We start from the raw sequence: 13,332 nt of genomic DNA, 5'->3' as shown, positions 1-13,332 counted from the left end.
GAGAGAGAGAGAGAGAGAGAGGGAGAGAGAAAGATGGGAGAGATGATTTGTAGAGCTACAATTTAAAACTAAATTTAATCAAAGTCATATGCCATGCCCTGGATGGACATACAAAGATGAATATAACAAAGTCTATGTTCTCTTGAAGTTAAGGTATAGTTTATTATAAAATATATAGTTGCCTACAGAAGAAATTGGAAAAAAAGTAAAAAGTAAAACATGTACATACCACCCATGATACCTTGACTCATAGATAATCCTTGTTGATATTTTGGCATCACCAAAACAAAATCATATCGTGCATTAATTTAGTAATCTGTAATGCGCTCTTATCACTTACTGCTGATTAGGGTGAATCTCCATTTGATAGTCTGCTGCATCATTGGTATTGATGGCAAAGGATTCCTTTGTATAGATGTTCCATTTGTTTAGTCAACCCCCAAATTGTGGCTAGTTAGATGGTTAAAAAGAAAAAAAACACATCCCAAAACTTTTGCTGTCATGAACTTCTATGTGACAAGCATTTCTTTAGTCCTCTTTTTCTATGTAGCCATATTTATTCACCTAGAGTCCATGCCTTAAAGTTCAGGGAGAGGATGGAGGTATGCACATTTTAAGGCTTTGGTTATTGCTGCTAACCAGTCCTCCAAAGCCTTGCTGGAACTTTTGCAGAATAAATACTTCCCTCTGATGGGACTAGGAAGTCATGGCTGGTGGGAGGGGGCCTTATAGTAGAATCTTGGTGCTGTGATTGTATGTTTGGGTGTGCCACACCATGGGCTGCACTGAGTGGGCAGTAATAAAGGGAACCTTCAAAAAAAATCTAGTTATTAAATAAAATGTAAATGTATTATTTTGAATGATATACTATTACGGACAGGGTACTTCAAATGTTAAAATAACTCTTGGGGAAGCTGGGCTCAAGCCTAAGTTTTTGAATTTAGCTTTTATTTAATTGAAAAAGATCCAATACTTTTATATCTTTAACATTTATAAGGTACAAGAACCTGTGCAAAAAAAGTTTTCTTCTGACATTCGTCCTCCATCCAACCATTTTCCTTCAGGGGCATAGCATATTATTAGTTCCTTGACTGTCCATCCAGGGATATTCTATGCATATATGTACAAATGAGTAGAAGCCCCTCTACCATTTTTATGCCTGTGCTAATACAATGTACACTTTACTTTGCCCCTTATTTTTTTTTGCACCTTACTTTTTTTACTTATTAACTTTGTGTAGAAACCATTCCAGTTCTTTACATAAAGAACTCATCTTCAACTTTTATTTTAAACAACTAATATAGTATTGCATTGTTTGAGTGAATCATTTATCTAACTAGGCACCTACTGTTGGTTTGAAAATGTTTGTCATGGTAAAAAAAAAAAAGCTGCAATCTAAAAGCTTTGAATATAAGTCATTTTACTTATGTGAGAGTATATGTGTGGAGGATAAATTCCAAGAAGTGAAACCGTTAGAAGAAAGGATTTGTAAATTTGTAATTTTAACACACAGGGTGGGACAAAAGTAGGTTTCCAGTTGTATGCGAACACAGTTTATACTTGTATTATTTTTTATTAATTACTGAATTATTTTCCATACAAGCAACTGTAAACCTACTTTTACCCCACCTGGTATATTGCCAAATTGTTCTAAGAAATCATGTCAATTTGCACTCCCACCAGCAATTATGAAAAAGGGTCTATTTCCACACAATCTTGCCAATGAAGATTTTATTATAACTTTTGATATATGCCAATTTGATAGGTGAAAAATAGTATCTCATTGCAGGTTAATTCTCACTGATCATATTATGAGTGCACTGGAGCAAGATGTAAAACATAGAGGAACTATTTATCTTTACTCTTCTGTGAACTCTCTGCTAATATCCCTTTCTATGTTGTTGGGTTTTTTTTTAGTTATTGGCAACAGTTTTTATTTATTAAGAAAATTAAGGAAATTCATTTTTTGTGTGATGCGCAAGACTTTTCGGTTTATGTTTCATGTTCCCACCGCTATATTCAACATGTAAACAAAACCTCATTTCTGATGAGTCTCCAGAACTTGAAAAACTTTTGCCTCATTTATCTATTTCCATGTAATAATACTCTTTTGTTTCTTTCCCAATACAGTTATGTCTTTCCTGTAATTAAGTTACAATGTTGATAAATTTCAACGTCCCTCTAATGTTCCTTATTTCTGAAACATCTTTAGGGTACCTTCCAAAATTCTACTGATAATAATCTTACTGCTAAGAGTACTCCTTCCTACCAAGAGTTATTTCCATTTTCTAAAATATATTTTTACCCATAAAGAAATGAATTAACTTCTAAACTTTAGAAGCTCACAGTAGCATAGATTTCTCTTTTGAATTAAGCATTTTGCGCACCCAGGTTTTGCTAGGTGTATGTGATAAGCTGTATTCCCTGAGCTAACTCCTTAGACCTGAGCCACTGCGATAGTTGTGCTCTGAATCTACTCCTCCAGGTGGGGTGCCCCCTTCCTGTCCGCTGGTACATTGGGTCTGTCCCAGGAGGAAATAACTGTACCACTCTTTCCCGTGCCCTCCTTGTCCACAGATGAATTTTAGTGGATTATGGTCAGCCAAATACAAATTCTGAAAACATAAAGAACAGATTGTAATCGACAAACCCTTTGTTTTCAAGTTATTCATGTGGCTTTAGGCAATAACACAAAGCTCTCTTTGTCTTTGACAAACAGAAAGAACCTCTTAACTCACCAAGTATTTAAATCTACTCAATGTGATGGGTGGGCTGATGCGCGAATCCTGGCCTGGTACAAAGGAATTGCTGTGAAAAACTCATTCTCAAGCCATATATGCTGCTAAATTTGCAAACAGAAATAGCACTTTGGTAAAAGACTGTGAAGAATTAAAGAATGTTCAAAGATTTACAGTGGGAATAATCCAAGGGGTTGGGAGCCAATAAAGAATGGCTTAAGGACTCATGGGTATTTAGCCTATAAAAGAGAAGTCTCCAGAGATCTTTAATAATGAGTTTCTGGGTCATAAAAGAAACATGGGAAGGATGGTGCCTAGGAGGTCTTTACTAAGAAAAAGGGAAAATGAGCACATCAGACATGAGGAAAAATACAGGTTAGAAACATGATAACACTTTGAATATGTTCACTTAAAAATAAGACTGTGCTCCTTTTTCTAAATATATTACAGTTTAATTTAAAAAAAACAGATGGATTCTCATCTGTGTGTGATGGCTTTGGAATGGGCAGAGACTGAGAAGTAGTGTGGCTTCGGCCATCAGATTGCTTGGACTAAATCCTAGCTCCATGGCTTCCTGTTTGAGTGCCCAGAGCAAACCTCTCTCCTTGGTTTTCCTAGCTTCATTTCTCACTTCTAAACTAGGGATAATAATAGTAGCCACCAACTAGTGTTGTTATGAGAATTAGATAACATATGTGCCCTACTTATGATTGGGTTTTGTTTTAAAAGGATGACCTTCCAAATACCAATGGTCTAAACAAGAGGCACATTGTTTTTCTCTCGTGAATAATTCCCAGTAGATGTCTGGGACCGGAGTAGGACTGGTCTCCAGGTCTGAGCTCACCTGATTGCTCCACTCTGTAAGACTTCCATTCCTAAAAATATGTCTATTCTAGACATCTGGTCTGTGCTCTAGCCAAACAACAAAGATAAGGAAAAGGCTCTTTCTTGAGAACACTTTCTGGAAGTTGCACTTCTATTCCCAGTCCATTGGTTAGTTGCATGGTAATATGTAGCCACAAGGGAGGTTGGGAAACATAATTCCAATAACTGCATCTTCAGAGAAAAAGAAAAAAAATGTCAGCTGGTGTAGAAGTTGCTATCTGTTGAATTCATGCATATTTTAACTTATTCAGGTTCTTCCCCCTCCTTGCCCCCAAAGCAGGTATAACCAAAGCTACTAATTCTACTCAAGTGGACACTAAATTATTTCCTTCCTGAATGATGACCAACCCTTTCTTTGAGAATAAAGTCTTTCATGCTTTGATTTCTCATTCTTTGTTTTTATACAGTACATTGTGGTTATTATTATTATTGAGAAACCAGGTATATCAATGATCAAACAACTGTATTGTACATATTGTGTCCAAATGTGCTAGATTACCCATATATCCTTTCATTTGATCCACTCAACAAGCCTGTAAAACAGTGGTTCTCAATGGGGACAATTTTGCCCCACAAGGGATGTTTGACAATGTCTGGGAAGAATTCTGATTTTTTCAACCAGGGGTGTACCAGTTTCTAGTGAGTAGAGAACAGGGATGCTGATAAATATTCTACCGTGTAAACTTCCTACAATAAAGAATTGTCTGATATAAAATGTCAGTAATCCTGAGGTTGAGAAACCCTGCTATAAAGTCCTATGACATCTGTATAACAGGTGAAGAAAGCTCAGAGTGTATCAGTAACTTGACCAAGGTTATACAGCCTGTAAATGACAGAACCAGGCCTGGAACCTTGCTATATCTAGCTCAAAGTCTAAGTTTTGCCCCTAGAGAGGCAAGGAAAATTCCAGTTTAGGGAAGGGGGAAAATTAGTACATATAGACCAAAAGTGCAAAATCGTTTTAAGGGATAAGTGAATGAAAATACATCAGTGTCAAATAGAGTGTCTAGCAAATTTTCTTATCTTGCTGTGGTACCTGAAATTAATGTCTAGAGTACTTGATAAAGAGAAACAAAACTGTTATCATGTCAGAAAAAGGGGAATTGTTTTTATCTTTCATTTAATCACTTTATTTTGTGTTTCTGAAAATGTTGTCAGTGCATGCTAAAGCTTAAAAAAAGACATAGGCAATCAGAAAAATTATTTTAGGTTTCCAGGAAAAGTGATAATTGAAAAATGATCTATTATGGATAGACACATTATAATGGAACCAAAATTGATACCAGGAAGGACTTGAGGCACCGCGGCGCTTGAAGGCGGCAGCGCGGTGTGTGGCGCGGTCGGCGGTCGGCGGGAGCAAGGTGCTTGGCTTGCTGACGGCCGGAGGCGGCGAGGCGGGGTCGGCATGGAAGTGACCTGGAGCAAGAAGACACGAATGGAAAACTCCTCTGAGTTATTACTAATATTTTTTTCTTCAGTTACTGAGTAAATACCTACTGAGTGAATAATACAAAATAGACACACTAGAGATTTTTTTAAAGAATTTGGTTTTACAAAGTAGTTGTTTACATTCATTAAATTGACTCAGCAAGTTAAGCAAATTGTACAGCATATGCAAGAAGCTAGAAGAATCAGATGAAAAATTCAATACCATATGCAAGAAGCTAGAAGAATCAGATGAAAAATTCAATACCATATGCAAGAAGCTAGAAGAAACAGATGAAAAAATCAACAACTTAAGTAAGGCCCAAGAAGAAATGAAGAGTGATATAGCTGCCATAAAAAACTCCATTGAAAGTATCAACAGTAGACTAGGAGAAGCGGAGGACCGAATTAGTGAATTAGAAGACAAGGAAGCAAAACACACCCAAACTATACTGCAAATGGAGAAAAAAATTAAAAGACAGGAGGAGAGCCTAAGGGAGCTTTGGGACAACATGAAACGAAACAACATACGAATAATAGGGGTGCCAGAACAACAGAAAGATGAACATGGATTAGAAAACCTATTCGAAGAAATAATATCAGAAAACTTCCCTGAGGTGGGGAAGAAAAAAGTCACACAAGCCCAGAGAGTCCCAAACAAGGTGAATCCGAAAAGACCCACACCAAGACACATCATAATTACCATGGCAAATGTTCAGGACAAAGAGAGAATCTTACAGGCTGCAAGAGAGAGACGGAAAGTTACATACAAGGGATCTCCCATTAGATTATCAAATGATTTCTCAACAGAAACACATCAGGCCAGAAAAGAATGGACAGAAATCTACAAAGTGATGCAAAGCAAAGGACTGAATCCAAGAATACTCTATCCAGCAAGGCTTTCATTCAAAATTGAAGGGGAAATAAGAAGCTTCACAGACAAAAAAAGGCTAAGGGAGTTTATCACCACCAAGCCAGCCATGCAAGAAATGCTAAAGGGACTGGTGTAAAAAGAAGAAATAACAAGCTCAGAAAGAAAACAGCCACACACACAAAAAAAGAAATGGCTACAAACAAGTACCTTTCAATAATAACTTTAAATGTAAACGGACTAAATGCTCCAACCAAAAGACATCGAGTGGCTGAATGGATAAAAAAACATGACCCATACATCTGCTGTCTACAAGAGACCCACCTCATTAGAAGGGACTCACACAGACTGAAAGTGAAGGGATGGAAAAATATCTTTCACGCAAATGGAAAGGAAAAGAAAGCTGGGGTAGCAATACTTATATCGGACAAAATACATCTCAAAGTGAAGGCCATAACCAGAGATAAGGAAGGCCACTTCATAATACTAAAGGGATCAATACAACAAGAAGATATAACCCTGGTAAACATATATGCACCCAATGCAGGAGCACCCAAATTCATAAAAAAACTCCTGGAAGATATCAAAGGAGAGATCGACAACAATACAATCATAGTAGGGGACTTTAATACACCACTGACACCACTGGATAAGCCCGCTAGACAAACAATCAGCAAAGAAACAGCAATCCTAAATGACTCACTAGATCAGATGGACTTAATTGACATCTTCAGAACACTTCACCCCAAAGCCATGGAATATACATTCCTCTCAGGTGCTCATGGGACATATTCAAAAATAGACCACATATTGGGTCACAAGCAAAGTCTCCACAAATTCAAGAAGATTGAAATCATAAAAAGCTTCTTCTCAGACCACGATGGCATAATGTTAGAAATAAACTACAATAAAAACAACCCAAAATACTCAAACACTTGGAAGCTGAATAGCATGTTATTAAATATTGATTGGGTTACCAATGACATCAAAGAAGAAATTAAAAACATCCTGGACACTAATGACAATGAAAACACAACAATCCAAAACCTATGGGACACAATGAAAGCAGTCCTGAGAGGGAAGTTTATAGCTCTACAGGCCTATCTCAAAAAACAAGAAAAAATGGTAGTAAATCATCTAACTCTTCAACTCAAAGAATTAGAAAGAGAGCAACAAGAAAACCCCAGAGTGAGCAGAAGGAAGGAGATAATAAAGATTAGAGCAGAAATAAATGACATAGAGACCAAAAAAACAATACAGAAAATCAATGAAACCAAGAGCTGGTTCTTTGAAAGGATAAACAAGATTGACAAACCTCTAGCCAGGCTCACCAAGAAGCAAAGAGAGAGAACCCAAATAAACAAAATCAGAAACGATAGAGGCGAAATAACAACAGACCCCACAGAAATACAAATGATTGTTAAAAAATACTATGGACAGCTCTACTCCAACAAACTAGACAACCTGGAGGAAATGGACAAATTCCTAGAAAAATACAACATTCCAGCACTCAATCAGGAAGAATCTAAAAATCTCAATAGGCCAATAACTATGGAAGAAATTGAAGCAGTCATCAAAAAGCTCCCAGCAAACAAAAGCCCAGGACCAGATGGCTTCTCAGGGGAGTTTTACCAAACTTTCAAGGAAGAACTAAAACCTATCCTCCTCAGACTACTACAAAAAATTCAGGAGGAAGGAACACTTCCAAGCTCATTCTATGAAGCCAGCATCACCCTAATACCAAAACCAGGTAAAGACAACACAATGAAAGAGAATTACAGGCCAATATCCCTCATGAACATAGATGCCAAAATCCTCAACAAAATCTTAGCAAATCGGATCCAGCAGTACATCAGAAAGATCATACACCATGACCAAGTAGGATTTATTCCAGGGATGCAAGGATGGTACAATATCCGCAAATCAATAAACGTGATACATCACATAAACAAATTGAAAGAAAAAAACCACATGGTCATATCAATTGATGCAGAAAAAGCATTTGACAAAATCCAACACCCATTTTTGATAAAAACTCTCAGCAAGGTGGGAGTAGAAGGATCATACCTCAACATAATAAAAGCCATATATGACAGGCCCACAGCCAACATCATACTCAATGGACAAAAACTAACACCATTTCCCCTAAGAACAGGAACAAGACAGGGATGCCCACTCTCACCACTCCTGTTCAACATAGTACTGGAAGTATTAGCCATTGTAATTAGGCAAGAAGAAGAAATAAAAGGCATCCAAATTGGAAAAGAGGAAGTAAAACTGTCCTTATTTGCAGACGACATGATATTATACATACAAAACCCTAGAGACTCCATCAAAAAACTACTAGACTTAATACATGAATTTGGCAAAGTAGCAGGATACAAAATTAATGCCAAGAAATCTGAGGCATTTCTATACACCAATAGTGAACTTTCAGAAAGAGAGATTATAAAAACAATCCCATTTACCATCGCACCAAAAAAATTAAGCTACCTAGGAATAAGCTTAACTAAAGAGGTAAAAGACCTCTACTCAGAAAACTACAGGACGTTGAAAAAAGAGATAGAGGAAGACATAAACAGATGGAAGAACATACCGTGTTCATGGATTGGTAGAATCAACATCATTAAAATGTCCATACTACCCAAAGCAATCTATAAATTCAACGCACTTCCCATTAAAATACCAACGGCATACTTCACAGATCTAGAACGAACTCTCCAAAAATTCATCTGGAATAAAAAAAGACCCCGAATAGCTGCAGCAATCCTGAGAAAGAAGAAAATAGGTGGGATCTCAATACCAGATATCAAGATGTATTACAAAGCCACTGTTCTCAAAACTGCCTGGTACTGGCACAAGAACAGGCATATAGATCAATGGAATAGAATAGAGAACCCAGAAATCGGCCCGAACCAATATGCTCAATTAATATTTGACAAAGGAGGCAAGAACATACAATGGAGCCAAGATAGTCTCTTCAATAAGTGGTGTTGGGAAAATTGGACAGATATATGCAAGAAAATGAAACTAGACCACCAACTTACACCATACACAAAAATAAACTCAAAATGGATAAAGGACTTAAATGTACGACAGGAAACCATAAAAATTCTAGAAGAATTCAAAGGCAACAAAATCTCAGACATATGCCAAAGCAATTTCTTCACTGATACAGCTCCTAGGGCAGTTGAAACTAAAGAGAAAATGAACAAATGGGACTACATCAAAATAAAAAGCTTCTGCACAGCAAAAGAAACCATCAACAAAACAACAAGAAAACCCACTGCGTGGGAAAACATATTTGCCAATGTCATATCTGATAAGGGCCTAATCTCCAAAATTTATAGGGAACTCATACAACTTAACAAAAGGAAGATAAACAATCCAATCAAAAAATGGGCAAAGGACCTAAATAGACACCTTTCAAAAGAGGACATTCAGAAAGCCAAGAGACATATGAAAACATGCTCAAAGTCGCTAATCATCTGAGAGATGCAAATCAAAACAACAATGAGGTACCATCTCACACCTGTCAGACTGGCTATCATCAACAAATCAACAAACGACAAGTGCTGGAGAGGATGTGGAGAAAAAGGAACACTTGTGCACTGCTGGTGGGAATGCAGACTGGTGCAGCCACTATGGAAGACAGTATGGAGTTTCCTCAAAAAACTGGAAATGGAACTCCCATTTGACCCTGTGATCCCACTTCTAGGAATATATCCCAAGAAACCAGAAACACCAATCAGAAAGGATCTATGCACCCCTATGTTCATAGCAGCACAATTCACCATAGCTAAGATTTGGAAACAGCCTAAGTGCCCATCAGTAGATGAATGGATTAGAAAACTGTGGTACATCTACACGATGGAATACTATGCTGCTGTAAAAAAGAAGGAACTCTTACCATTTGCAATGGCATGGATGGAACTGGAGAGCATTATGCTAAGTGAAATAAGCCAGTCAATGAAGGAAAAATACCACATGATCTCACACATTCATGGATAATAGAGACCATTATAAACTTTTGAACAATAATAGATACAGAGGCAGAGCTGCCTCAAACAGATTGTCAAACTGCAGCGGGAAGGCCGGGGAGGGTTGGGGGGCAGGAGGGAAGGGGGTAAGAGATCAACTGAAGGACTTGTATGCATGCATATAAGCATAACCAATGGACATAAGACACTGGGGGGTAGGGGAGGCCAGGGGATTGTCAAGGGCAGGGGAAAAAAAGGACACATATGTAATACCCTTTGTAATACTTTAAGCAATTAAAAAATTAAAAGAAAAAAAAAAGAAGGACTTGATATTATAGTGGTAAAATGCTTGAAATGCTAAGCAATCTTTCAAGTGAGTTCATTGCAGTTTAGGAATTAGAAATAGAGCATTTGGCTTATTAAAAAGCAGGACCACCTGCTCATTGGACTTATTTGAAAGGAACCACTTGGCACTTTATTTGCTATTTAGCTAAATATAATGTACCGGGGGATGTATTTATAACCTTATATATATTCTCATGCAAGCATTTTACAGGAACTGAACCTAAGTATTTTAGACTTTTGTTCATGAAAAGGAAGTAATACTTCCTCTGAATGATATCCATAGAATTTCCATAATAGAAAGTGGCAGAATATGGAAGTGAGGAGGGCACATTAGATGTTACCCCTATGTTTTGGAATTTGGAAATAAGATTGAATGCCGATTATTTCTAACTTTGGGTTGGGGTATAGCTTTTTGTTGTTGTTGTTAATCCTCACCTGAGGATATTTTTCCACTGATTTTTAGGGGGTGTAGAAGAGAGAGGGAAAGAGAGAGAAACATTAATGTGATAGATTGATTGCCTCATGCATATGCCCCGACCAGGGCCTGGGCTGGAGAGGAGCCTGCAACCAAGGTATGTGCCCATGACCAGTATGAATCTGGGACCCTTTGGTCCTCAGGCCGATGCTCTATCCACTGAGCCAAACCAGTGAGGGCTGGGATACAGATTTGAAGATGTTGTACTTAGACCAACATGACTTCAAGTGGAATTTATTGATCCACCTAGATCAGTTTATGGTGCCTCTACCAAATATTTCTAGATTTCTTGATAGCTCACTTTTCAGGGCATTCACCAACATCATTACTTTTGTTTATTATCTCTTTCCTCTAGAATGTAAGCTTTGTGAAGACAGGATTTGTGTCTAACTTTTGTGGTATTAGATATTGCCTTAATGGATCCCTGAATGTCTATTTTTCTTTTCAGGTGCAGGTAATTTAGTTCAAGGAGGACTGCACAGAACACAAAAGAACACCTAGATGGGGGAGGAAGTGGACGGTAAGTAATTTGTATACACAGAGAAACAGAAATTGAAAAAAAAAACAACAGAAGATTATACAAAAATTTTAATTGGAATTCTGGCAGTATATTAAAAAACTACTCCAAAATAGGATAGGAGAATAGTTACAAAATAAAATGGTACAGAAGGGTTTCCCTACCACCTGCTATCATCTTCTAGAAGTTAACACGCTCATAACTTGTTTTTAATCATTCTGGCGGTTAGCTCCATGTGGCCAAATAAATCACATATAGTGCTATTTCTTGATTTATCAAATCTCAATACTTTCTAGTGAGGGCTTGCTGTGAGTGACGAGGGTTGCCTCACACTACTCTCACACCTGTCATCACTCATGTAACTTCCTAAGAAAGAGTGTATGGAGGTAAATTGGTCAGAATGAAAAATTCTCTGTCTTTCCCTTCTACTTGATTAATGGTTCGTATGGGTAGAGAATTCTTAAGTTGAAAAAAGCTTCCTTCAGAACCCCAAAGGCATTGCTCTACTATTTGGTGTTGATAATAAAACAAACAAAAACCCCACAATCAATGCTTCTGATTCTACATTCTGTGTATGCAATCTTCTTTTCTCAGCCCTCTGTGGAACCTTTGAATATCTTTTAATCTTTGGAGTTCTGGAAGATCACAAGTAATGTGCCCATGGGTGCTTCCTTTTAAATTCATCCTGTTGGAAGCAGGTAAACCCTTCCAGGGTGGAGACTTCTATCTCCTTTAATCTCTGGAGAATTTTCTTGTTTTAATTCTTTCACAATCCCCCCTCTTCTCCTAGAATTCCTAATAATTGGACTTCCTATGCTGATTCTCAGTTTTTTTAAAAAAATATATATCTTATTGATTTTTTTACAGAGAGGAAGGGAGAGGGATAGAGAGAAACATCGATGAGAGAGAAACATTGATCAGCTGCTTCCTGCACACCTCCTACTGGGGATGTGCCCGCAACCAAGGTACATGCCCTTGACTGGAATCGAACCTGGGACCTTTCAGTCCGCAGGCCGACGCTCTATCCCCTGAGCCAGACCGGTTAGGGCTGATTCTCAGTTTTGATGATCTTTTCTTTCATATTTTCCTTTGTGTTGTTTTTGTTTTTCACCTCTTAGAGTGTGCCTGTGCTTTATCTTTAAGCTTTCAAAAAGTTTGTATTTGGGAAATTATTTAAATTCTTTTCAAAAGCACACTTTTCGCTCCTTTTTTGTTTTTGTTTGTTTTTGTTAATCCTCACCCAAAGGATATTTTTTCTACAGATTTTTAGAGAGATCAATTGGTTGCCACCCGCATGCACCCCAACCGGGGCAGGAATCCAACCTGCAACCCAGGTACATGCCCTAGACCTCAAATTGAACCCTGGACCCTTCGGTGTGCAGGCTGATAACCACTGAGTAACACCGGCCAGGGCAAGCACACTCTTATTTTCTGATGGTTATTTTTTTCAAAACATTATGTTCTTGGTCTTTGGATACAATATTTTCTACTTAAGGACACGAAAAGCTCTCTTCTGCTTCCTGAATAGCCTCTCTTTGTGTAGAGGACAATTTTCTATTTATCTTGGTCTCTGTTATACTGCAGGCTGCACTCAGTTTCCTGGTGACCATTTATTGCCCATTTATCTTTAAGACCGAGGGAATTATATAGCTGATGGTGTGCTATGCGCGTCAAAGAGATCTGCTGCTCGAAATTTTACCTAATAGTGAGAAGGATAGTGAAAAGGAGATGAACCAGCTGTCTTTTCTTCTGACAATATTAGAAGAAGGAGGGCTTTCCTTTCTGGCACCGGTGTGAATGCCTGCCTGCAGGTTATCCTGCCTGACAAGATGGTGTCTGTTTCCTACCCAGGTCTTCAACTAATCCCCCTTTTCCAGCTCTCTCTCCTGCTCTTTCTTCTACCTGCAGTCCCCAATCTGAAGCGTCTCTAGATTTCTGCTGGGCAAGCTGCTTCCCATATCTGTAGAAGCCCCCTTCTCTCTTGTTTGGGCTACAGCTCTAGCAGATGGCATTCTTTCTCACTGTCCATATTCCAGATAGGTGTTGAAATACTTGTTTCTGGGCTGTCCTTACTCGTGTTCTTTTCATTATTGTGC

General features: G+C 38.0%; 1 long non-coding RNA gene across 1 annotated transcript in view; it reads left to right on the top strand.

Moving 5' to 3' along the window:
* Positions 1-11,241, top strand: part of LOC106726656 — a 22,861-nt gene extending 11,620 nt beyond the window's left edge. The window contains exon 3 of the long non-coding RNA XR_001362727.1: positions 11,168-11,241. This is a non-coding gene — a long non-coding RNA (uncharacterized LOC106726656). The remainder of the gene's footprint in view (positions 1-11,167) is intronic.
* The last annotated feature ends 2,091 nt before the right edge of the window (positions 11,242-13,332 follow it).

Source organism: Myotis brandtii, unplaced genomic scaffold, assembly GCF_000412655.1.
Source record: "Myotis brandtii unplaced genomic scaffold, ASM41265v1 scaffold3, whole genome shotgun sequence".
Taxonomy (NCBI): Eukaryota; Metazoa; Chordata; class Mammalia; order Chiroptera; family Vespertilionidae; genus Myotis; species Myotis brandtii.
Note: the sequence above shows the minus strand (reverse complement) of the source record. Positions and strands in the feature narration are given on the sequence as shown.